Source organism: Nesoenas mayeri (genome assembly GCF_963082525.1).
Source record: "Nesoenas mayeri genome assembly, chromosome: 8".
Taxonomy (NCBI): domain Eukaryota; kingdom Metazoa; phylum Chordata; class Aves; order Columbiformes; family Columbidae; genus Nesoenas; species Nesoenas mayeri.
In genome coordinates, this window is record NC_137554.1 from 23,427,083 (window position 1) to 23,453,594 (window position 26,512).

Here is a 26,512-nt window from a genome sequence, read left to right on the forward strand (position 1 = left end):
AAGAGAATACGATCCGTCTACTCATTACCAGTGGGAAGAGATCCTTCCATGCTGCCAGATATCTTTTACCTGAGGCACCCCATCTGTTTATATTTCCAGGCTGGGGTGAGAGGAAGAAATCTGATCAAACTTAGCAGGTGCTCCCTTTTTAAAAATAAAATGCTGCTTTTGTCTTCTCTTTGTCTGCACACTTGCTTTCACCTGCAGGTCAACTGGCACATTTTCACCAGAAAGTTTTCTTGTTACCTGGTTTTCCAAACAAGGAGTAGTAAAATACATTGACTCTGTTTTTCTGTGTTGGATTTTTTGAGTGAATATAAGGTCACAACTATAATTAAATATCTCACCACTGGGAAAAGCATAATATTTCTCATTTCCAGTGCGGAAAATACTCAGCGATGTCTCGTTAAGTGCAAGCCCATTTTGCAACCTTTCCCTTGCTGGAAGCACTAATCACGTTTTTCTTGTCTACCCACGTACCTATTTTCACACAGTTTATAGGAGATTAATATCTTAGAAATCTCTCTGCTGTGTTAAATGTCTTTGAAATCTGCTAGTTGGTTTGAAAGTTATTAAGGATGGGAAGGGGGAAGGATATTTACATAATGTTTTTGCACATTAGCCTAAAATGTAAATTTCTAATCTGTGAGGAGACATCATGATGATTTTGAGTCTATAAAATTGTGCTTCCCTTCTGAACTAGTGCTCATTATGCTGCATTTATTCCAAGTAATTCCACTTGTCCAACGATGCTGAAGCCCTCCCAATGTGGAGTAAAACAAATACAGTTGCCTAAAACTTTCTAAATTTTAATGGAATTTTGGTCATCTTTCCCTCCCTAATGAACGTTGACATTATAGTCCAAAAACTACTCGAAGTTGGAAGGTTTAAATTGTAACCAGCTCTAAAAATCACCCTTTTCAAATTACAGACAGGCTAGAATCCACCAGTACGGGAAAACCTTCCTTTGCTGTAGGGCGAATGAACCGTTCAGATGCCTTTGAGGGACCACACACTGTAGTACCTTACAGTATTGTCAAATAAGAACTCAGAAACCTTTGGCCAGATGCTATTTGAACCGAAGTCAGAGGGCATATTTGGCATGTGGTTTGTGATCCCTGCAATATATCGTGACGGGTGGAATAGACTGAACTGAGGGGCTAGGAAGTAGTGCTTTTTATTTGTAAAATCCTGCTTAAGATAATTAAAGTCGTGTAGAGCAGAAGGAAGTCTTTTGCCTAAGCTGTGGTTATCTGCATATCATGGCCTGGCATGTCTCCTGTCTCAAAGGCGTATGTAATTCAAGAAGTGTCCCTATGAAAGGGAGAAGTAGCTTTTGTTCTCAAACCCAATGCTGTTATGATTGAGGCCACATGTTCCCTTATGGCCCCTAATCAGTTTGAGGCTGATTCCTATTTAGTTCCTTTCAACCACTGTTATTCCAGCTTTATGCTATTGTAAATTCCCTCCTTCTCATCAAGTTATGCTGGAGTGACTCTCTCATGTGTCAGGCTCTCGGTATCTAAATACTGATATTTTTTCTGATGTACTTTTGCTGCCTTATGCTGGGTAATATTTTTCTATGTAATGATTCACAGTAACTGTGCCTCAGGCAGTGGCTTGAGCCAGAAGGTTATGCAGCAAAGCTACAATACTTTAAATATCAATTTTGGTTTTAAAGAAATGTGTGAAAAGGGGAGGGGGATGTTCTTGGGCTGAGGATAGTCTTCACAACTTGAACGTGTTGCAATATGCTGAAAGATAACCCGTCATCTCATGCAGATGTTATGAAAACTCTTACCTTCTAAGGGAAGATCTTGCTGTAATTGCAGGTACTGGTTCCAAACGTTTGAGGAGACACACTCAATGGATTAAGGGGGCTGTGCATTAATATTGTATAGCTTATTTTTCACAACTATAATTTTGCCAGAAAATGCAGTTCTTACTGCTGCCAGTCAGTTTCATCTTTAATTTGTCTGATAATTGGTGATATTTTCTTTGTTGTGAATGCACCGCTGTTCTATCAAATACTAATCATTAGATTTATAGCATTAAAAACAGTGAGTCTAATAAAGGGAATTCTTACCCAGGCTGTATGAAAGTTGAGTTTTAGTCCGTTTTCTCCAGAAGGCCTTGAATATGTATCTGCAGCTTCCAGGAATGGTCTTAATCACCACATTTTAAGATTGGGTTTTCATTTTGAAGAGAGAACGTCATGTTTTCTGAATCACTCACTGGTCTCTTGCCCTCCAGGTGCATGTCAGGTCCACAGGGCTGCTGATTTATAGGTCATTCTCATTCTCACTGTCCAGCTTGATGCTTTTTGAGGTTCTTCAAACAAGGGAGGGTCCCAGTAGAAGGTGCTTATTGGGGCTATGGCCCAGAATATGCTGTACTGCCCAGCTGGGAAACTGGTCCAGATGTACTTTCTGGGCATACTTTGATTAGGGGCCAAGGAGCCAGCACGCCAGTTGTTTGCTCCACAGAATTTAGATGTGTTTGTCTGCCAAGCATTTTTTCCCCAAGTCTTCGCAGTACTAATGTGAACTAAAATAATGCACTCTGCAATTGCTGTTGTTAAACCCAGCATGACTGTATTTCAGCCAATGCATTTGTGTTTAAACCAGTGAACTAATGATCAAGTCCACAACTTCTAATTGCAACCAGTACACGGTGGTATAAGCATGATGTAGATGGCCTTACTACCCTGTTAGCTTCCAATTAGAAAAAAAAAAAACAAAAAAACCTTGTCACTTAACCCTGTATGTGTAAAGTCTCAGCCCAATATTATTAATGTGTATTTGTTGATGGGAGGAAGGTACTAAAATTTCCCTTCTTCCACTTTTACTCTTCCTTCTATTAATGTGATCATTTGGAATTTGATGTTGGCTGCAGAATTTGCAGACCTTAAACATGTAATTTTTGGGAAAATCAGAGTTGCTATGGAGTAGTAAAAATTATTATTCCTCCTCTAGCCTAAGTTACTCACTTAGCAACAGTCCTAAATTAGATCTGCTGTGCCTGAATTGATGCTTCTGTGTAGCTGTTTGCCTGTTAAAAATATGATAATATCTTTTTTCTTTCATGGGTGCTAATAGTGTCTTCATTACTTGATTTTGTTGGAGACAAAATTTGTCTCAGCTAATATTATACTTTTCCTTGTCTGATTCAACTGAGTAATTAAGTACATGCCTAACTACAGTAACCTGAGCAGCATGACTAACTAGAGTAGGATTCCTCTTGTACTTGTGAGATTGTGAATATTTGGGTGGGTTGAGACTGTTGTGAGCCAGTTCATGCTTTGATGTGGTTTTTATAGGGAGGGTCAACTATATACTTTTTTGATGTATTTTTGACAAATTAAATATACTTTCAATGAGCTCCATAAATAGAGAAAGGAAACACTTTTCAGGGGCAAGAGGGTCTTTTTCTGTGCAGTCCCAGGTGTTCAGATTTGCCTGTAATTTTGTCTGTTTTTCTGTGATGAAATGTTTTTGCTTAGTGCATATCACTGTGACTTGAGCCAACTCTGTTTAGGCCCAATCAGTGTAGATTCCCTGAGCTTTGCTGATTTACTCCACCTAAGAATCAAGCTTTTTCTGCTGAAATAAATAGTGGTTTAAACACTGTGACCGGTCTTCAGTGAGCTTTAGGAGATGACATATTTTTCGGCTGGGTGAGTCTCTCCACCTATGGTGTATCCAAATATAGTCCAGTCATTTAGGAAAAGAAAAAGTAAGCAGGGGCACGTAGGAGGAGAAGGGATGTTCAGGGGCAGCACTGGGATCTCTGCAGCTCTGAAAAACAGGCCACCGACACAGGGGTCAAAGCTGCTGTGTAGGGGCGCAAGGAAGACGATACAACACAAACTGTAATTGTTGTAGTGAAATATCTCCTCCCCAAATGTAAAGTGCTTTGACACCTTGAAAGTCTGGTTTAATTCTGTGTTTATGCAGCACCTGAAACACCAGAGCCCTGAGCGGGACTTCTGGGTGCTGCTGTGATAGAGAAAGTGAAAAATACTGAGGAAAACATGAGATTCTCTGTATTAATGACATTGTAAGACACAGGAATCTAAGAATGTGTTTGACAGTCTGTCATTGTAACCACTGAAACCGTAAAGGTCTGATTAAAACCTCATAAAGAGTAATTCAGTGATGTTTGCAGATTTAAAATAAAATGCTTTCACAGCTCAGCTTTATGAGCATGTATGGACTCTAAGAATCCTGAAAACATTCATGTGTTTTTATGGCTGTTATGAACTCAAAATTATTTAGCAAATTTTGCCACTTTTCTTTTTCTCTGCAGGCTTTCACCATTGCTTACAGCCCAAACCACAAATAAAGCATTAAAATTATTGATGTGAGCTAAGCAGGAGGGCTATTGCCAAAAATAGCAGTATTCACTCAGGCTCATTCTATGTAGCTCTGGAAAAATTATTCCCATGCTACAGCAAAGATCACATTTTTTCCTTTCTTCACTAATAGCAAAAATATTACCTTTCAAGTGGTCTGTTATTCCTGCAGCTGGGGGATAAGCAGGTTGGATAAAGTTTAAGGTAGCTAAATGAGCAAGGCCTGCCGATCCGGCCTCCTGCTAATATGGTAGATGATTTATGATGCTTTTCTCTCCTGTTGCCTTCTCACCCCCTATTTTTGCCTTCAAGATGACTGCAAAATGAGGCAAACAGGCAAATGAAACCTCATATTTGACCTAACGGAGCTCTGGGAGCATTTCTCTCTGTTCTTTCCACTTTATTGAAGTGCATAAGAGCAGTTGAGCACATGGCTGGCCTCTCAGAGAGTATTTTCAGAATGGATGCTCGCAGTCCTGCCTTAATGTGACCAAAAAGACAATTGAACAACAAGAAAAACATGGGCACTCTGAAGTTTGGAAAGAGTCCAGGTATATACATATGTGACACCTGTTTTGTGTAGTTTGTCAACATCCTCTCAGACAGATTCAGTCTGTTTGGCAGCAATGGAAAGACTCTTCATTCCTTCTTTCAAGAGCACCCTTGCTGACCAGACCCTTATTATTTTGTGATACTCTCCTCAGGTGTCTGCATGGGAGGAGCTCAGCTAGCACTTGGGATACAGTGTCTTTCAAGCCTCCAGAAGCAAAGTAGCTGTTTTATGGGGTTCAAACTGCAGCCCTGGGAGCTGTAGCAAATTGTCGTGGTCCCAGGCTGAGGCAGTACCAGTGGTAAAAAGAGCCCACCAGTGCTCAGACAGGGGACTTCGGAAAGCAGGTAGAATTTACAGAGAAATATAAGCGGTCCAATAAAGTGCTGAGAAAGAAGGTAAGACATGTAAAGGAGAGTTTTCTAAAAAGAAACTGAGAGCCTTGAGTTTTGTTACATCATTGAAGGGAATGAGAGGCAAAGAATTGATATTGTCCATTGCAATAAGTTCCCTTTGACAAGTAAAACTCTAGTTACTAAGGAAATGCAATTTTATACTTTCTTCAGTCAGTGAGTGTTAATTTTTGCGCTAAGCAGTGCTGCTTTCTGCACTGAGATGAACCACGACACAAAGATTCACAGAATTTGTTAGCTGATGCTCAAGTGCCTGACTTTGTGTCTGACTTTGGAAAACCCTGTGTGGTACTCAAGCCGGGGACAAATACATAATGATTAAGAACTTAGTAAGCATCACACATCAGGTTATGTGAAGTGAGACTGAGATAATCCCTGCAATTGCTGTGTGTAAAGCGTTTTACCTCGGAGCAGCAGCAGTTCACAGTGAGATCAGGTAAAGTGTGGGGGCTCCCAGGGCACCATGGTGAGAGCAAGAAGAAATAATGAAGAAATATTTGGAAATATTTAAAAGATTAAAAGATATTTAAAAGATTTTGGGGAGGAGGGGACGGAGTAGAGGAAGAAAAGCTTGTTAAACTGAGAGAGCAGTGGCAATTAAGGTAGGACCTACAGAAAAAGTAGGATCCTGGGAGAGATGTGTGCTTCCAAGCCCCCTTACTAAATAATGTGAAAAGAAACACAGGCACATCATTGCTGTAGGAGTTTTTCTCATTAGATCAAAAGGACAATGTCACAGCAATCTGTTGCTTCTGTAGAAAACACAGTGTCCAAGAGGAGGAGGAGACACATGTGGGCAGCAAGAAAGCTCTTGGAAAACAACTAAAGGGAGAGCATAGAAGAAACAGCTTATGGGGTGGGGTGAGAACAGCCCCAGCACAGTCAGAGAGGAATGAGAAGGCAGAGAGTGGGTGAGGACAGACCCACTTCTGAATGTGGACTGTGGCACAGCCTCCATCTGTCCTGCATTGGTGCACCCACTCCTAGAGCTAGGAATAAGCTATGATACCAGGGAATCAGGTTGCTGTTTGTAATGGTAAAACTGCTGCTGAGAAACACAATCTTTGTTTCCTAGTGAGTGATAAAGAAACAATAATAAATGGTGTTTACAGGCCTAAGTTGTTTATCCTTCTTTGCAGCAGCACCCTTTTTCTCTACAAACTGTTTTGCCTGTGCCATCCCAGCCTGGAGACCCCATGCACTATATGGGTGACTTACTTTTCTTAAGCTCCAGTAATTCACGGCAGATACCAAACAACCTCCATATTAAATAGTCACCACATGAATTGATACTAATACAAAGCTACATCCAAAAATTTGGGAACTTTCACCATGACAACCCAGTAGAGTTTCAGTAATTAACACCTTCCTGTTGTGGAGATTCTGCTGGAGGACTATGGAGTAACATAAGTCTAGAGGTGGTTAAATTGTTTATTCCAGTTTAGGCATTAATCTGAAAATGTAAATTAGCTTCAGAAAGTAGAAGATCTTCAATCTTGTTTAATTCTTGATACATCCATCAAAAAGACTTTGTAACCTCACATATCTTCCCATCAAGAAACAGGACAGGAATATCTGATGAAAAAGAACATTTTTTGGCTGCCTGTTCTTCTTGCAGAGAGTTAGTAGGGAGACAACAGAACTGTTCAGGATCAGCCGTATTGTGCTGCCTTAGCTACAGGGCAAGTACTCAAATATCTGCAATATTAGCATAGTATGACAAGCAGACAGAAAAGTCAGACCAACTTCCAGACTCCAAGTTTGCTGTTAGATTAATTCTCTTGTGTAGCTGACGCTTTCCTTATGACCGCCTTGATACTGGGGATGGCTCTCCAGCTCCAGATGTCTGAGTTTTGTGCTGCTGGTAGAGTCCCGTTTCAGAGAACACTCCTGCTTAAAAACCTGGGGAGCGTATGCACAAATGTTAGAATTAAGTAGAGAAATGTATTTTTATTTCAGCACTGAATTTCCTTTGGCAGTATTGGCCGTCGCTCTTGGTATGAGATGACTGACTGCTCTACATGAGGGTTTTACCATGGTCTGAACCCAACTTTAACGTGGTCTATGTCAGAGCCAGGAGAGGTCACCAGCAAAGGTGGACTATGTGTTCTCCCTGAAGGAACAGTATGTGAGCCTGTGTGTTTGTTTTAGGCACATTTAAGGTGAGAAAAAAGAAATCCAGAGAAAAAAAGTAGCTAAAACTTTATGTGTGTTTTCTTTTCAGAGGGAACACCTGTCTGGTGTAATACTTCATTACATGTGTTCATGAGAAGTAGGAAACCAGCTCTGTTTACTTCAACTTCATTAGGGGCAGACCAGCTTCTCAAATGAGCACAAAGTTTCTTTTTTTTTTTGCCAGCTCCAAACAGATAAAATTACTACTTGGTAAATTCCACATAACCTTTAAGGCTTTCAATCACAGCAGTAAATGCTACTGTGCCCCAGCTCCTGCTTTTACTGAATTGTATTATAAGCACCTTAATTATAGTCCATGCTGTCTGATGGGCCACGGAAAAGGTCGTCTTCCAAAGAACGTATGATAACAAGGGTGGAGCGATACTGGTCATTTTTCATCTGTTGGGAAAGAAAGGGCTTTGCAGAGAAGAAGATTAATAGTAAACAATGTTAATCTAAATATATCTCAGACACAAAATGTCACATTCCTGCAGGCTTGCCCTCTCAGGAGGTGCTGGCATTAACCATTCTACCGTGGGGATAGCTACACAAAGACATACTCCTCCTGTTCGGAGCAGAGCTAAAAATGAGATATGTTTTTGTTGTCATTTTACTGTTGAAGCTGCTGCAGTACAATGAGGTCTCTCACTTGTGCTGCTTTTAGCAATTGAGTTCAGGGCTTCCAGGTTGAGATCTAGTTCAAGGGCAGAGAAGTGAACAGAAACATTTGCGGTGACTTCACGGTGGTTTGAACAAATTCTCCACGCTGCTGCGCAAGAGAAGAATAAACCCCGGGTCTTACAGATGGATTAGCCCTCCCATTATAGCCCCTGTCTGCCTCTTCACTTATTTAATTATTTTTATAGGTCAGATCAAATATAAGTTGCAGGCAGCTCGCTTTTAAAGTCTCTGCTGTACTCAGGGTAGCAAAGCATCTGGCAGGACAATCTCATTTCTGCCTTGCGCTGTTAATGGCATGGCCCTGGGCCCTTGGGTAGGCAGGGAATCCTTATCACCTTGGCAGACTTCCAGCTCCAAATAATAATCCATTAACGTCTGCCCTGCTGGCATTCTTGCCAAATACAAGGGATATCTTTTAAATAAACATTGGCAGTTCCCACTCGGAGGAAAGAGAAAGGGAGTAGAGGAAAAACAATCCTTGACATTTCAGTGACTTTGCAGGGCTAGCTGACACCTGGTACCACCCTTATCTGCGGGTGTTTATGCAGAGCTGCAAAACACAGCTTCTTCTGTTGGCTCTTTTGCTTTCTTTAAATAGAACTGGAAAGGCTTATAATGATAGGAGTAACTTTCTCGGATAGGCACTCTTTCCTTTGCTATTTTTTTTTCCAGGCTGGGGAGACCCCTGTGTTAACATCTGTGCTCCTGTCTTCCTCTCAACTACAGCAAGCAGAGCACAGCAGACTTTGTGCCTCGTACTTTGCCAGTAAGTTTTTTTCCCTAGTGGAGAAGATACAATGCAGATTTACTTTCACAAGGGCTCTTTCCCACCTGACTTCCTATCTCGTCATCCATCAAACCAAACACACACATTGACCTGCCAGAAATCAGAACAACCAGAGCTCACCCCATTCTCAGTGTTCCTTGGGAAGTGCTTTTTCTGTTTGTTTCAACCATTTCACTTTCTTTCTCTTTAGCTGAACTGTCAATGGCAGCTTGAGGTTTATTTTTCCAGCTGTTATATTTTGCTTAATAGCAATAAAATGACTTGTTTGGATATTTCACAGTGTCCATAAATGAGCTATCTAGTTTGTTTTTTTTTTCAAGTCCAGTTAAAATCTGGAATAGGATTGATTGTTCCAGAATGTGTTTGGAAGACAGTAAAATATTTATCGTTCAAAGAATAATGTAGGGTCAAACCTAGAGTTTGCTACCCAAGTCTGGAACTGGATTTCACTTACGCTTGTTTTCCCTCGATTCACTGATTGCGCTGATGCTACCTTAGTGTATATCAGGGGTAGCTAAGGGCACAAACTCTTTTATTCCATCTTTATTTATAACAAGTTAATTGAAAGACTGGACAGTAGTTTCAATGATTGGAAGTCTGAATTGTAGGGATATTTTGGTACTTAATTATCTCCTGCTAATGAGTTGGACATGGTTTGCAACTACTCCCTTGCCAAAATTTCCTCAAATTTTATATTGCATTTGCATCACTGTATTTTGCTTTCCCCTTTTCATCTGAGTGGTTGAGCCGATTCCTATCTTTCCCTCAGTTTCAAAATAAACACCATTGCCACCCATGATTAAACTTCCAGGCAGATTAGCATTATTACTGAATTTTCTGATGTGCAGCTACAAGTTTCCTCCAAGCCTGTTCCTTGTGTTTGGGATGGGGCAGAGGGAGGAACCTGCACTGCTAAAGGGCACGGACACAAACTGACAGAGTGCAGGATGCATTTTCTGACCAGATCCTCATTTGGGGGCATTAAGCTTTTATTTCTCAACACTTCGCTTTTTGAAGCATGATGACATTTGAATATGTGAATGTATTTTCAATGAAGATAACTTAATCACCAGCACTGGGAGCTTTTCTATGTCCTAATGAAAATGGAACCAATCTGAAGCTTCCCAAACCAATCTTTGCTGTATTTTTAGTTCAATATATTGCTCTACCGCTGCCCAGCCTGTACATGATAAACCTTCTGCTATTTCCTGCTCAGTTATTTAATGCTGGAGCCAAACTTGTTTCAGTTCCTGAAGTAGAACCAAGCAAAGCAAATATGGTTAGAATGGAGTTAACTGGAAACATTCCCAAAAGATAGCAGATTTACTCCCAAGGACATACTGACCCACCTACAGTGGAAAAGAAAGAGCATTTGCAAATAATAACCACTTCACTCTGTATAGATTCTGTCCAGACACTTGCAGGCCTCTGTTAATAGTCTGTACTTGAATTATGAAGAAGACGCTGTAGGCTCTTCACAAGAAGTCTATAATTAAAAATACTGTTAAGCATCTTTGCAGTGGAAGTTATCCCCTGAATTGCTGTAACATTGCAGCTGAAGTGTAAAAAGGGGGCAAGAGAAAAAGTGTATAATATTGAGAGTCTGCTTTAAACAGGGAAATGCATATGAAGTAAATGTAGGTCCCTAAACTGGATGAAGGTGACACATCTATCACTCTCTTTCATTATTTTATGAGGCTGTACCAAACCCTAGCTGCTGGAACACGTCATGTCTCTAATTTTACTAGTCAGGAAGATCCTTAAATGCAAGTGTGCATAGGTAGAGAGAAAGGAGGCAGCTGCAATTGCACTGTGGGCTCACAAAATGCTTTGGCAGGCATATTTACCAGGGAGGAGCACTCTGGGATAGCTTCTCTCTAAATCCAAAGCTGGAGCTGTTAATTGACTGTAGATTAGTCAATGAGGGTCTTCTCCTCCAGGGGAAACAGTACTGTTAGTCCCCCTGAAGTATGAGAGTGAAGTGTAAATAAATACAAAACCGCTACATTCAGTAGAACCTGTGGATTTGTGCCAGGTGTATTCAGCTTTCCTGAAAGTAATCCTAAAAAGTGCTTTGTAAAGTACTGCAGTGGATTTCTGCAAAACCGTCACTAGCACTTGATTTCCTTGGATGATAAAGCTGTCCAGACAGAGAGAATGTTTACCGTGATTTGCTAAAGAAATGTCTGAAATTCTGCTCCAGTAACGTTTCAATCTGCTCTTCAAATCAGAAGGGTAGAGGTATGGAAAATAACATCCTGGATGTTTAGTGAAAATAAAAAAGCCAAATACAGTGCAGAGGCCCCAGTTGGTTGTGTCTCCCACTGCTGTGCCTCCCCCTCTCCCCAGGGAACAACTGCAGTAGAGGTGAAACACTTACTACACACTGGGGAATCCATGTAGGAGTTAGTCTCAAGGAACAAAATCAATAGCAGATCTGGCTTCAATAGCTCTTCTGTTCACAGGGTTAATTGTTTTAATAAAGGAATGCAATAATAGAGATGCTTCGCTTCAGGCCTCTCTTTTTTAGAGGCTCTGTAAGTATTTTCTAACCCAGATTTCAAGAACAACAATGTGTAGCTGTGCTGGAACAAGTGCTATTTTTAAGTTTCCTGTGGTTTGAGAAATTGTCAGAAAGATCGAGGGATCCAGAAAGCCAGTTCTGAGTTTCTGGTATAAATGCTGAATGAATACAAAAATGAATAGACACTGATTTTCTGCACTGTAGCAAATGAAAGAAGATTAGAGATCTCAGCTATGCTAATGTCGATCCAGAGCAGCTCCTGCAACTGCAGGCTTCAGTTAAATAAACACTATTTAACCTAGTTCAGGGAAATCCCTCCACTACTACAGAACAAGTTTTTCCACTCTTACGGGTCACGACCATACACGGAAGCAACCCATGCCGATAACCTCTTGCACAACTGATAGTGAGTAAGATTCTTCAAAGAGCGAGTCTGTGCACCTGCTGACCTCTGCTCTGGCTGGCAGGCCTGTCCAGGTTTAAATGATGTAAACTGTGCGTATCTGAGTCTCGCCATTTGTCTGTTGTACACAAGAAACGCCTTTTTTGGTGCAAGCAGAGACAGTGCATATGCAGAGATCTATATATCTTAGTGTATGTCCCTCTGGACATGGGAAGATGCTGATTCCATGATGCTCTGACCTACCTGCTGCTTTGTGGATTTTGTTATGGAATGGCTTCTGGAGCTCTGCTGGCTCTCACTGCTATGGCTGTTCCTGTGTGCATGTCATTGATCCTGGTATAACGTGTTAAGACTACACAGTAGAAATACTTGCCTTTTTTGTTCTTATAGCACCATAGGTGGTATTAATGTGTTTGACATGCTCCCTGTGACACAGCCTTTCTTGTTTCACAGCCAGCAGTGCCTATGACCACCTTTCTTCTTTGTCTCTCCTGCCCATGTAGTCATATGCTCTGTAAATGTCAATAGATATGATTAAATATAAAAGAGATGCAGTGCCAGTACTTGTGTATTGGTACAGGGGAAGAAAAGGATAGAGAAGAGGTGAGAGTTTTGGTTTTAAGAAGATTGAAACATTACAGAAGCAGAAAAGATGGCATTTACAGTAACGTCACAGTCTCCTGAATAATAGAATTCTGTCATTGCCTGGAAACTTAGCACTTGTGCAGGGACGTATTTCGCTCTTGAGTAATTGTGTACCATCTCAGCAAATGGATATTACTTTTTACATCCAGGAGATCATAAGGGCTCCAGTATGTTTGTTGACCACAAGATTTCTTTCCAGCAATGCTGCTTGCACAGGCCTTCCCAGGCACCTCTGAACCAACTCACATTGAGACCACGTGTCACCTGTGCATGGTGCCTCTGCCAGCGGAGGGACTCTGGCAAGGTGGCGATGGGAGCCCATTGCTCACTCTTGTATAGAGAAGTGAAAGCACCTGCGTTGCTCCTTGCAATTCAACAAGTTCCCGGAGGCATAAACCAGACTTGGAGACATTTTTTATCTTTGATATTTTCTGTTTCCTCACCTCAATGAACTTCAAGCACTGACACCTTTCCCACATCCTCTGAGTGTGGGTGGTGTCTTTAAGACCTTCAGTAGTGGAGCACAGCAGCAGTCTCTTCTGGTTCAAATGAATTTATAAGAATCCAGAAGCCTTCCCTGGGTGACATTAGACTAAAGAAACCTGCAGTGTGGCTCTGCCCATCTGGGGGCATAAGGCAGTATATACACAAAACTCTTAGCAGGGACTTTTGTATGAGAAACATCACATGTTATGCCGTACAATGCACAGATCCTAGAAACTTTAAAAATATGATGCGGGAATGGTATACAAACGAGCAGTTGCATGGTTTATAAAACTCTGGTGTGGCTTTACATCGCAAAATGACACATCTGGCATCTAGCTGAGAGAGCTTTTTGACTTTTTTTTTCCTGCCGCAAAGTGCTTTCTCCAGGGAAAAAATTAAAAGCTAAATGGCCCAAAATAACATGTTTGCAGTATTAGTAGTATATGGCTATCTGTGCCATGTGAGAGTGGAGCAAATATCACATATACAATCAGCACATTATGTTGTTGACCAAAACAAAACTGGAAAGTTTGAAGAATAACCACTGGATAATGTCAGATTACCACGGTGTCTGGTTTTCGGAGCCTCGTTCTCTTCTTTGAGAGTTATTATGCCAATGTGTGAAAGAAAAAAATAAATGGAAACCAACAAAGATATAATTTTCCCTCCTTTTTTATTTTTTTCTCCCTTTCTTTCCTGTTGGGAGTGTTTCTATTTGAATAAAACTCACCCATTCCAGTACCTAACTACTATTTACGATTGCTTGCCAGCCTGGGAAGTTGTTATGCAGGTTGCCCTTAAATAGCTTGACTGCAGAGCACCTGTTAGTTGATTGAAAGACAGTAAAATTCAGGGCAAAGGCTTTTCTAAACACAAAGGATCACTTGTGGAAAAAGACCTTGTTGATCTTGGATGAAGTTATAACCGCTACCTGATGGCTTTAGTGAGGCATTGTATGGTATACTAAGTCTGTACATGTGTTTCTGTGTGTGAAAAAACAGCACCTGAGCTAAACAGAAAAGAACAGAGCTAAGCCGAGTCTCCTCCTGATGGTCCTTCTTTGGGTATATTTTATGGAGCACTTTTGAAAGGACTTTTTGTGTGAGCCCCTTGGAAACTCTTTTCAAATCCCCTCTGCAGAAGCGCCACAGCCTGTGGGCCACTTTTCTGCTCAGAGCTTGCATCTCATTGCTCATGTCCTTCGAGCACGGACCTTGGTCTGTCAGGTCAGGTGTTAGAGAACCTGCAAGGGTGGGAGGTGGAGAAGCTTGAAATAAATGAGAATTTTTACAGAAAAGTGTTCTGTCTTTATCCCAGCCCATGTTTGTTCAACTATTACCACACAGCGCTGCACCCTTAACTTTGCTCCACATCTCCTGTTCTCTGTGCTCTCCAGAGGCATTTATCCCTTCTCTCCGAGTCAGCTTGATGTTCTGACTCATTCACTATTGTGTTTGTGGTTAATTTTATGGGGCGAAGCAACTGGGATAACCTTGGGAAGATCAAAACAGAGTACTTTTAAGTGACACATGGTTACAGTATTAACTTTCAAATACATTTAGGGATAATATTGACATTCATTTGTTCTTTACAGGAGCATGCTTGTTTTGAAAGACAGACAAGCAGAAACTTTTCATGATAACACAGTTCATCTATGAAATAACTTGTTCATTTTCAGAAATTTTGTTTTAAAAGAGCTACTCTAAACCGCCAGGATTCACGAAGCTGTTCTCCAGAAAGCATCTGTCTAATCCAAAGCCCACTACAGCCTGTGAACGTCTTTTTATGTCCTTTTGACATGGTTTCCAGCAAAGGTCGTAGTTATAAAACATCGTGACACCTCTCGGTCACTCTGATTTGTATCTGTGGGATCTCCTCAGGACCCCTGTTTTTGTGGTTCAGCTGTAGTCTGTTGGAATAACTTTGACTTCCTTAGCAAGAGTTATTACTGCAAAGCTTGTCAAAATTTCTGCTTGCTTTCAGAGCTAGAAAATTTGGTGAATTGGCCTAATATAAACAGCAATGCCCAAAATGTTTGTGGTGAACAAAGCCATACCACTGTGTTGCTGGCAAACAGCTGTATTCTGAACACTCGCAGGATCTTTTCAATAACCGCTGTGTCCTTTCCCAGCAGCTCTTGGAAAAGTGAGATTTGCCACTGGCCAGGGCAGCCTGCACCATCCATGGTGCCTGCAGGAACTGGGGAGGAGCTGGGAGTTATTGCTTACCATTCAAGTTACTTCATACCTACATTTTAACATTTCGGCCAGAAATTAGTTATTTCTTAACCACTGTGCCAGGCAACACCCCTGCAATATTGCCTAGTTTGGGATTTACCACCCCACCACACACACACAATGCCTTTTACCCCACTCCAAATGCCAGAATGAACACAATCCATGTGCTTGAAACTAAGGCATCCAAGCTCAGGGTGAGGGAAAGCCGTGCAGAACACTGATCACATGCAGCAAGCTGATCTTGTGCTGCAGGTTTTGTTTAAAACCTGATCATTTGTGCAGGCTGGATTCTGAAACATTTGGTTTGGAGCTGGACAAGCAGAACCAACAAACTGGATGATTGCCCGGTGCTAAAGGCAGAGAAAGGAGCCTCTCATATCATTCAAGTACTTGACTGTTTTCTCCAGTAGGTATTTTTTCAGTTCACAACAGGCCATTGAAACCAGAAAGTGCAGCAACCTCAGTGGTGAAACTGCCGATGTTACAATCGGAGAGAGATAAAGTGAAGTATTTGTTGGAGTGGCAGTACCAGGAAATGGCTGAGACATCACATGACAGAGGATGTGCGCACTGTACCAGAGGGACGGATTTACTTACAGCCCAGACTTCACCAGACTTGACCAAAGGCAGTTTTGGCTCGTAATTTGAATTACCTGACCCACTTGCAGTAGGAAGTCATTATATAGATAGCAAATACCTACCCCACCCTAGCAGGCAGACAGACACTTTGCCAAAATCGTCTAGCTCAGCTTTGCAGATTATAAAATATTGTGCCTTTCTAGTTAAAACTGTTGTTGCAAAGACATGAGAAGCTGCTGCTGTTCCAGTAAACTGCTCCGCTCCTTGACATTCAACCATGTGGAGAAAGCCTCTAGGATTTACCTCTTACCACCACCTGGAACACAAATTATATGTGAAGAATAAGTCTGAAATTTTTCTGAGGTTCAGATCTCATCTCCCACTGGTGAGAAAAGCTCCCAGGCCCTTGGCAGGCAGAGCAGTGGCCTGTGTCAGAGGATACCAATAGGAGCTTTACAAAAGCATTAATTTAAAATGTTAAATACAGACCTCAAGATAGTTTTTCCTTGACTTTTTTGGTTTATTTTCTTGCTATAAAATCTGCAGCTAAATTAGCACACATCACATGCTTGGTGATTAATTATTGTTAATTAATGGATTTATCATTTTAAGCAAAGTGCTTGAAACATCACTTACAAGTTATCATTAAAAAAAAAATAAATCGTATGCCTATTATAATAATTTGTAAGTGTAAATTATTTTCCCCATAAATAGATGAGATTTCACCAAAAGCCGTGGGCTGCACCTTTAGCATAACCCTGCAATTTATGACCAGAATAAGATTCTGATCTTGCTCACACCAGAATACAGTTGGAGAAAGTCCATGAGAAGACAGCAGATTTATACTTATGCAGCTAAGAACAGATCTGGTCCAAAATAGATTTTAAACTAAGAGAGCTTTCAAATTAAAGTGATGATGGCCTTTGCTTGGGCTGTAGGAACAGGTGATGGTAGAAAAGGAAGAAGTACTGTTAAGTCTTTTACTGCACTTATATCTCCATTTAATTTTGCTTATATTTTATAAGACTTATGTGAGACTTCAGATACTGATAGTCACATATTGCAGCTGGTTTCTCTGTGCACCACACACCTCCTGCCTGGGTTGAAGAGGCTTAGGAGAGACCACAGCTAAGTTTAAAAGGATTTATACTCCTGTTTTCCTGGATCATTATTCACGTATGTGTGGTGTCAAAGACAGTGTGTTGCATTGGGCTCAACAGGGGATTTTAATGCACTGAGGCAAAGATTCACAATGGACATACTGCTTTACTCATTCGGATATTGCTTTACTCATTCTATGATTCTAAGCCTTAATTCAGAGACTGCTTTGCCTGCCCGGTGAGTTGGGAAGATTGGGTGTCTATTATTAATAGTAATGGGATTCACATGTACCCCTGCTCTTTGAGCAGGGGGATGGAGTTAGCGAGCTAGAAAAATGAAAAGTATACGTTTCTGTGCTTCAGTTGGTACCTAAGCCCTTTCTTTGGATCTGACTCTGAATGCTGAAGTTTCAGTAAAGGCAGGCTGTATTTACAATTCCACTGAATTTCCTTAGGGAAATAAATAAAATTAAACTTTTTTTCATTTGACCCTGTTATTAAAGTAGTAAGCCCAACACCAAGCTGCACTGGAGGCGCAATGCTCTACTGGAGCCACACTTCCCTTGTTTCTGGTCTGTTTATGAATGCCCTTCATCAACTAATCACAGTTTGGCACAGTATTAAATTTAATCACTGAACTCCAAAATGTTGTATCCTGTCTACCTACTCCATGGTTCCATTTAGATGGAAATTTTCTTTCTCATTTAAAGACTAGTAAAGCCCTGCCTTTCTTGTGCAGAACAAAAGGTTATTGTTTACTTTGTGTTTTGTTATTTTCGTATTCAACAAAAGATGATTATTCTGTCTCAGTGCTGAGATCCCTGTGAACATGTAGACCTCCTCTCTTCTTGCTTTTCTTTCCCCTGGTTGACTACAATATAGAAAAATTTCCTTCCCACAGAAGCTGGTGGTTGAAATGCAGAAAAGCAAATGTTATTTATCTAAAATTTCAAGGTTTTCTTAATGAAGCTATTAATTAAAAAGCTGATGTGAGGCATAATTGAGTCAAGAAAGAATCTTACAAGGCACAGCAGCAGTAGCAATGAGAATAATGCACATTTATGAATAAGAATGTATCTTTCATGATATAAAAATGTTTATTTCAGTCAAAACCTTATGACCTTTTAAGAGCAAACCCACAAACACGTAGTTGTTTGGATTCTATTATTGTCATCACATTGTAACCCAGGGAGAGAAGCTTTTCTGATCCTCCACCTTGGCAGCCTGTGGGGAGGAGAGCCGGGTTCTTGCTTTTGGAGAGCGAGCAGCCCCTTCACAGCGGGATGACTTTCAAAAGGCCCATTTATTGAATGACGCAAAGTACAAATTATGACTCACTCTGCATAGGTTATGTTTGTAAAAAACAGCCTATATCCACCTTCCTAGCACCTACACAGCTGCATAATGTATTTAGTATCTCCAAGGTTCCATTAACCCTTTTAGAGGCTTAAAAGTGATGTGTAATACAACCTAAACAAACTGATGTTCTTATCTAGTGAAGTGAAGATTTTCTGCTTTATCGGGTGGACTAGTGAACAGCAGATTTTCTTCTCTCTGGCCAGGATTAGGTCACAGAGTGGCCCAGCAGGCTGGTTTTGAACATTTCCTCCTGTTTCAACAGCCCTCATAAAAAATACATTGATTGCTGGTGTCGTTTACTGATATGTGGCTCTGTGTTTTCCAGGCCTCAACCAGATGAACCAGGTGCTGTTCAATCTCTGAGTCCTCTAATGACCTTGCAATGATACTGTAAGTAGTCATTCATTATAAACAGCTTTTAAAGCAGAGTTTTGGTGCTAGCCCAACACATTTTATTAGTTGAAACATTTCCTAGCATTTCCCACTTGTATTGCAACCTGCTTTCTATTGTAGATTTAAGCATGGGAGCAGTTTTATTGTATTTGCAAGGCCTTTATAGGGACAGAACCACCTCTTCGCCTTCTCCACCCATCTCCTTTCCCATCTCCCCACCTTTCAAAGGGAGAATGTCAGGAAGTTTGGAAACTCAGACATAATTCCTATACCTGTGTCAGTGAGAAAGATCTGCTACGCCACTGGAAATGGTGTGAAGCCACTCGTTCCTGTATTTCAGCTCTTCTTCCTCTCAGGAAACCCTTACTTTAAGGGAAGGAAAACCCCAAATGACCCTTGTACGTGTGTGTCATTGCAAAAAATGGTGGTTGCTTAAAAAAAGGGTGTTACCTTATGTGCGTAGCTTCATTTCTCCACCTATTCCTCTGCTATGCATGGTACAAATAATAACAGCTCTTACAGGACTGGCCGTATGGGGTGCACACTGAGAAATAAAGTATCTCTTTCTTTGACCCCACTCTGTAGTCCTAACACAGCAGAATTTTCCTTGTCTGGTAATCTGGCTGGACTAGAGGAGGGACTATACCTTCTCTTATTACGGTGGGTAAATAAATACTGCAAAAAAGCCTTTCTCCAATGTTGAATCAAACCCTGAAATTAATTTACTTCCTCTCTGTTCATAAATATTGTGTGTCAGCTTTCTGCAACCACAGTATGCTAACCTGCTTGCTGAGATTCCTACAGAAAGGAAGCAGCAAAATTGCATATAAGATTATTTACAGCAAACTGAGGTGAAAAATGAACATTGGCCAGATACTTGTCTGTGTCTTTACTCAGGGAACACTTATTACCCTGTGACTTTCATGGTTGATCACATCTAAACATAAAACATGAGTTTTAGAACACAGGTAGGGAGCAGAATGGCATTGAGTATAAAGATATATATGCTGTTGTTTTAAGTCCATCATAAAACTTAGTGAATAGTGATGAATAATATATGCATTTAAAGGAAATTGCAGTCTGCTCCTGTTTAATCCTTGAAAAAAAACCAAAAAAAGCAAATTCACTTATGACTTCTCTGTAATGGTTTATTCTTTGAGACGGAACAATGGAGGCTTGGTACGAAACTCACTTGAATCAATAAAACGACCCTCATTTTATGCCCCAGGTTTGTAGCCTACAGAGAAGTCTGTTATGGCAGCTGCCACTTTTTACTAACACACCAGGGTTCGGACCAGGTTCCTCCAGAGCTCCAGCGGTAACGGCTCTTAAGTCTGGCTGAAAGAGTCTGATATTCCCTGTGGATCAGGCACAGAGCTGGACCTGTAACACGCACTCACCTGGGCGTTACGTCAGTAAGTCTAGTATGTGCTGTTCCAGTTGTAGCTCTTATAAATTAAACAGAGAAATAAGCTGCTTTTTCGCTTCGTGCCACTGCTGAAATATGATCCAAGACTCAGGTAAGATTCCAGCTGTGATCTTGCTCCTTGGTTATGAACATACATTTATGTTCTCAAGACATTAGAGCTCCTTCTACACAGGCAAAAATTGTAAAAACAAAATGAACAACGTTCTCTGTGTACAGTAGAGTTATTTAAAGTGCCTGAGGGTTTGAACATAAGCAGACGCTGTGTTCGCATACAATATAAGCAAGACTTCTGGGTTTTGGCATTTAAAATGACAATTAAAAATACAGCAGGCATGTTTCAGCAACTTTATGGGATGCCATAAACATCCAGAAAAGGATTCCAGACAAAAGTAAAGATTCACAGTAAGGATTCTTTTCTTCTTTTTGTGTCCTACCTTGATTTTTAGTGTGATGTTTTGTGACACACCATGAAACTAATGAAACAAAAGCAAAGTGCAGGAGGTGTCTTGCTCATTGGAAATTATTGTTTGATGGAAAATGCTCCTTTGGGACCGTCAAAGTTTAGTTTACAGTGTATATGGCTCTGTTCAGGTAATTGGTTTAACTTCAAACTCAAGATTTTTCTAAAAAGTCTTGAGGAGGAAAAGCCCCAAACAAGTCTGTAAGATGAAAAACACTTCTCCTTTCTCAACACAGAAACAGACACAATAGACTCAAAGTCTCTCCCTGGCACAAGTTTGTATACCATGATGCTACCTGAATTCTATTTGGTGTATTTACCACAGGAACGATGCTACTGCTACAGTCCCACTGTAGCCTCCTGACAGCCTGCCATGGGTTGCGAAATTTTGCATCATATCGTACACCTTTAAGCAACATAGTGTTTACAAATTTATAAGGCACCTCCTGTTGTGAATGTGTTTTAGGCATTAAGCTAAGGTGAGAATAACCTGAATCTCAGGTTGAAGATGTAATTACAAGGCCTTGCTTCCTCAATACTTTTTTCTTGCCACTTGTAAACCTTTGACAAAAAGAATTCCTCAGGTTTTTTTTTTGGTTGTTGTTGTTTTGTTACCTGTGTTTCTCTTTGATCAACTTCGAAACCTCCAAAATGCTTGACACTGTTGTCATGATATTGAGTGGAATTTCCCCTAGGATGGTCAGCTCTTTCCCAGCCTTAGGATGGAAGACAGCTCGTGGCTTGCTTTTAGGTGGTTCTGAAATCCATCTCCTCTTTGTGACACTTTAGCAATGTGTTGAAACCACATAACCATCAACTGACCCACCCACTGATGCTCAACCAAAACAATTCACTTCCAGCTTTTCTGTGTTTCTTTCAGTCCCCTCCTCACCATAGGAGTCATGTGTGGCTCCTCTTTTTTTCTTTTTTCTTTTTTTTTTTTTCCCTGCCTCTCTCTTGTGCATTCTGAAAAGTAAAATATGCATTGTATAGTTTTTGGGGTATTCACAGGGAATTGACTTTCTTCCTCCATGTGGGAGCCAAGGAGCAGTTAGTCTCTTCCTTCTTGTCACTGCACACCAGCATTTGAATTGGTTTTTAAGAGCCGGAACAAAGCAAGAATTAGGTTCCTGCCGCCCCTGAGTTAAGCAATGCTCTGCATCAGTGATCGGGTGTCTTGGTCATGGCAGGAAGAAGTAAGGAAACTGTTTGCTTTATCCTCTTTAGTGCATGAATGAATCCACAGGGACTGAGGAGACATCTGCCAGAAAAGAGGGAGATGAGGGTATCTCAGGGCTACATTTGTTTCCTGTGCCTGTGCATGTGCTTTTGGTTTCGTTTCCCTTTGCCCTCCCCCTTACCAAAATTCAAGACTATGTGGCAGCTCTTATCTCAGCTCTTTTGTATTGTTTTAATTAGGTGATAATTTTACAACCTGAGGGATTCAGAAGCAATCCCATTCTCCCTTCCAAAATTGCTAGTTGTAGCCTCTTGTTCTGGCCCTGCCACAGTTGCAATGCCATGCTGTGAAACAAAATTCAAAGGTCCTTTTTCTTTGTTTGCTTTTTCCTTTGCATTCCTTCCCTTTCCCTTGCATTCCTGCTCAGCATAGCCCCAGCAGCTCTTTTCCCCCATAATCAGGCACATCCCCCATGCCTCCCACTGAATTCTTTACCTCCCTCAAACATGACCTTGGGCTGGATCTCACCCCTGTGCAGGTACTCGGCACAGAGCAGAGGTCAAGTCCTTTTAAGAGCTCTTTCAGGGGCTTAAGGGCACATGAGATAGGGTGCAATTTTAACACTCATCCTCTGGGCAGGATAAATTTGATGTTAATTGTAGTGAAACTGCTGTGGTGGATAGTCTTTCTAGCTATGAGTGATGTTGTGTGCTTATTCCTTTGCAATAGCAGCTATGTGACTTCTTCATTTGTACAATCAACCTGAAACTGGCTTGTTGAAATAAGGTTATTGCTGCTATCACAAAAAGTCAGAATGAGCCAAGCAGTTGCAGTACGTCTCCAGAATGCTGTCCGGAACTCCTGTACCTTGCTGAACCTTGCAGATAGCTTCTGCAGTGCTGGAGAGGTGGAGCTCATCTGAACATGGGGCAGATTTGAATAATCTCTTTCACCTGTCCAGCAACACAGAATTGTTCCTTGCCATTCATTTACTCATGCTTTGCCCAGACTAGTCATGACCAACAGAACTCCAGCTGTTTGGGCAAGTGTATCACAAGCCACTGCACCTCTAGTCTTAGGAAACTGATTATGCTGTTCAAAACAATTCCTCGCACTCTGACATTTACTCCTATGGGTATTCGTAGGCTGTTTTGTCTGCCCTTACTTGTTGTTTCACCTTGCAATAAGCCTTAAGCTCTGTCCTCATAAATCATTTCCCCTCAGCTCTTTAGCTGTCTCTGCTCCTAAATATGAAAAACCCAGGCTGAGCCGACCCTTTCAGTGACTTATCCTCACCAGACTTTATTGGTGGCACAAAACCATTGCTCAAGCCATGATTTCATTCCCATCTTATTGCATGATCCTTCACTGATTATACTGACCTAAGGACCTCTCTCTGGCTTTCTCTCCCATGTTCTCCTACATTCTCTCAAGACTTCCCTCTTCACCCAACTTTAAAACCACTCGTTCAGGAGCTGTTGGGTAGGGAGCTGGGCCACGTCCTTGCCCGCCAGCTGGGAAATTCTGGTATTTTTGCCCCTCCTGTGGGCACCTGTCTGCATTTTCAGAGCAACCTGTCTGGACTTAACGTGCACGAATTTCAGGAGCTTGATGATGAGGCCAGAATGTGCTGTTGATTCAGGCATCTTTGAAGATATTTGGATCTTAAAACAAGTTAATTGGCACAGAATATCACCAGTAAGAATTCAGGAGAACCCTGAAAAAGGTGCTTTTATGCAGTTTTTCAGGACACTTGCAGTCACTACAGCAAGGACTGAAAATAATTAAGACTTGTGTAAAGTGCAGGAATTACTTCAGTCTGCAAATGAGGCTTTGATGTTTAGGGAGAAGAAAGAAACTTCTTGTGGGCAAATTTGTCCATAGCTGCCTGTTGCAAACTTCCTTTTACTCTTTTGTTAAACTTTTGCTAGTGTTTACAACCACAGATACCAGAAGGACCAGAGAGATCCCTAATCTGGCCCAGGATATCACCTGATCAGCAGACTATCCTGCCATCACGTGCGAAGTAGAGTGGTGTTCTCTTTTTAGCTGGTAAAAATTTGGAATTTGCAAAATGATCATGAAAGCAAGAGAGGGGAAGTGATAGAAGACATTTATTTTCCTAAAAACTCAAAAAAATTAAACAGGCGTCAAGTCTGTGCTGCATTTCTTTCCTACTTGCACATTCATTTTAAGTCCTCTACTCTCACCTCATTTGTTACTGTGTTAAATGTGGCTGATTACTGCAAGTGCGTTTTCTTTCAGGACTCTTTCTTCTCTGGTTTGGAAGAATTGTCCATTTGCTTTGCAGGAGAAGAAAAGTTTGGCTCTAAGTTTGGGATGACTTATTCCAAATCTACTTTTGTTTCACCTCTGAACTACAGTCTGCCCTTTAAAATTCCAAGCATTTATTGTGATCGTTCTGAAGACTGAATTGTCTTCTGACATGAGGAAGAGGGTCATATATGAGCATGAATTAAGTTAAATTGTATCTGGGAATTTGTATTTGGTCTTACTTAATGGCTTCATTCAATTATACTACTTGTTCATTTTCTTTACATAAACATTAAAACCATACAATCTTTAAATTTTCTCCTCTAAAATAAAGGAGATTCTTATAAGAAATGTAACTCTGCATATTTTCTTTTTTTTTTCCATAGAAATGTACACAGATTACACAAATTTTGTTGAATCCTTTAGTCATATTTTCCCCCCTCTGTTTACATCTCTTCACACACAAGGCAAGCACAGCTGAAGAATTCCAAGTGTAACAAGAAAAAAGAAAAATCTGGTTCCTGCCCCAGATCTTCAAAATCATCAAAGTGTTGTATGTCTATTTATGCTGCTGTAGAAATAGTCCCTGGTGTTCAACAAATTGCATTAGGGTTTTCAAAACCATGGCATCATTTTACGTAACTTCTTTTTCTAGGTCCTAAAGTGAGAAAGAAGAAGAGATACATTAATTCACTTGGAAGCGATGATCTTTCCTTTCTACTTGGTTAGTAGTTTAGTAAAAGTTTAGCTGTATAAACACTTATTCACCATGAAAGGTTAGTCATTGCCATGCTTTCTAATACTCTGTTACTAGCTTTAGTATTCTTTTTCTGGGCCTTTCTCACCATGTCCGTCAAGTCTTTTCTCACAAGGTCCATGAAGTCTGACCTCTCTTACTGGCTTCCCATGTTCGTTCATTCTATATCGACCATGCAAGAACAATGACTACTACAGAAATTAATTAAGTACTGAGGCAGCCATAGCACTTGCTGCACATTCGTCAGACCAAATCAGAAACAAAGCTGAAATCCTTTCCAAAAGTGAGGTTGAACATTTAAAATGCACCAGAGATCTCATTGGAAATGTCCATATTATCGCTACCCTCTCTTCTTCAAAAAGCGTGAAGACTGAAGCAGTCTGTCTGATAGAAACAGGTTCTGCGCTAGTATTGCGTAAACACATCTGGAAACACCCCGGTTTAAGAATAGACTGGGATCTGCAAAAATACGCCATAATCCCTCTGACCTCCTCGTGAGGTGTGAGCGTCTTATAGGGAGAAACGTGGGACCAAGCTCATAACCTTTGTGCTGGCTGTGTGAAACAGCTTCGCTGCTGTGAAACATGGGAATCTTTGGTTTAAGGTTGATCCCATGATTTGCTAAATGGCTTCATGCCCACTGACTCAGGGCAGCGTGTATAAAGTGGGTAAGCAAAAGCTAATTACCTCCCATAAAACATCTCTCCTCTTGAATCTGGATGGGCCATTTTGTCCCATGACTTGTCTCTTCGCTTATGTTTGATCCAGCCTCCACAGAAGGTAGTAAGAGCTAATTTTCTGATTTTTCGGAGAAAGGAATTGGACCCTGACTTTAGCAGGTTCATTTCTCTGAGCAGACTGGTGTGTGAGCTGTTGCTTAATGGCGCAGTCAGAGCAGGAACTCTGCAAGAGCCACAGGCTGGTGGGAATTGTCTTGGTCCCACTCAGGAGAAGACACTGGGTGGACAGAGTGGAGTTGGCCAGTCCATCCTCTCTAACAAGCAGAATCACGCTTTTCTGTGGCTTGATCTGCAAACACCTTCTCCCCAGAGAAGGTGCATTTGGAGCACCAAGAGCTGAGGGAAGTGTAAGAGGGTTTCTGTCTGCTTCCCAGACCATCCCTAAGCAAAAGGAAGCAATTGAGAAGTCAGCTGATATGAACACAGAATACATTTAAAAAGCAATGACGTTTTTTGAGTGAGAATGCATTTAGAAAACGTCAATTTTTCTTTTTTTCTTAGACCATCTTTGTAGCATGAGTTGTGGACACAAAAGTATTTCTACTTCATACCTATAGCTGAAAAAGGAACCATGTGCCTCAGAATGTCAAAATGTGGCTTTAATCTGCTTCGCAGCTTGTTTTGTTTTGTTTTTCTCTGTTTCATTTCCCTCTGTGGTGTTAAGCTCTGACCCTGAAAGGTGAGGAAGTGAAGGAAATGGAGGAGTGAAATTTGGGGAGTCTGACACTAAAAAGCCAAGGGAACCACGAGGCAGCCTGTCTGGTTGTGAGATTGAAATGTAAGTGGACTCCTCAAATTAATTACTTTGGAACCCACTTACTTATGTATGTGGACTCCCTTAAGCATAAGTCTTACATTATGTCATCGAGATGGCATTTGGGCTTGATTTATGTTGGCACAAAACTAGCTATAAAGTACACATGTGTGCCCATAGTAGCCCCTTTTCAAGCAGAGCATGTTTATAGAAGCAGGAAATGTGGCTGGAG

At 41.0% G+C, this 26,512-nt stretch overlaps 1 protein-coding gene across 1 annotated transcript in view; it reads left to right on the forward strand.

The window, feature by feature from the left end:
* Window positions 1-26,512, forward strand: part of FGGY (FGGY carbohydrate kinase domain containing) — a gene marked incomplete at its 3' end in the record, with an annotated part of 308,876 nt that overhangs the window by 66,112 nt on the left and 216,252 nt on the right. Inside the window, exon 2 of the mRNA XM_080348952.1 lies at window positions 18,619-18,683. The remainder of the gene's footprint in view (window positions 1-18,618; window positions 18,684-26,512) is intronic.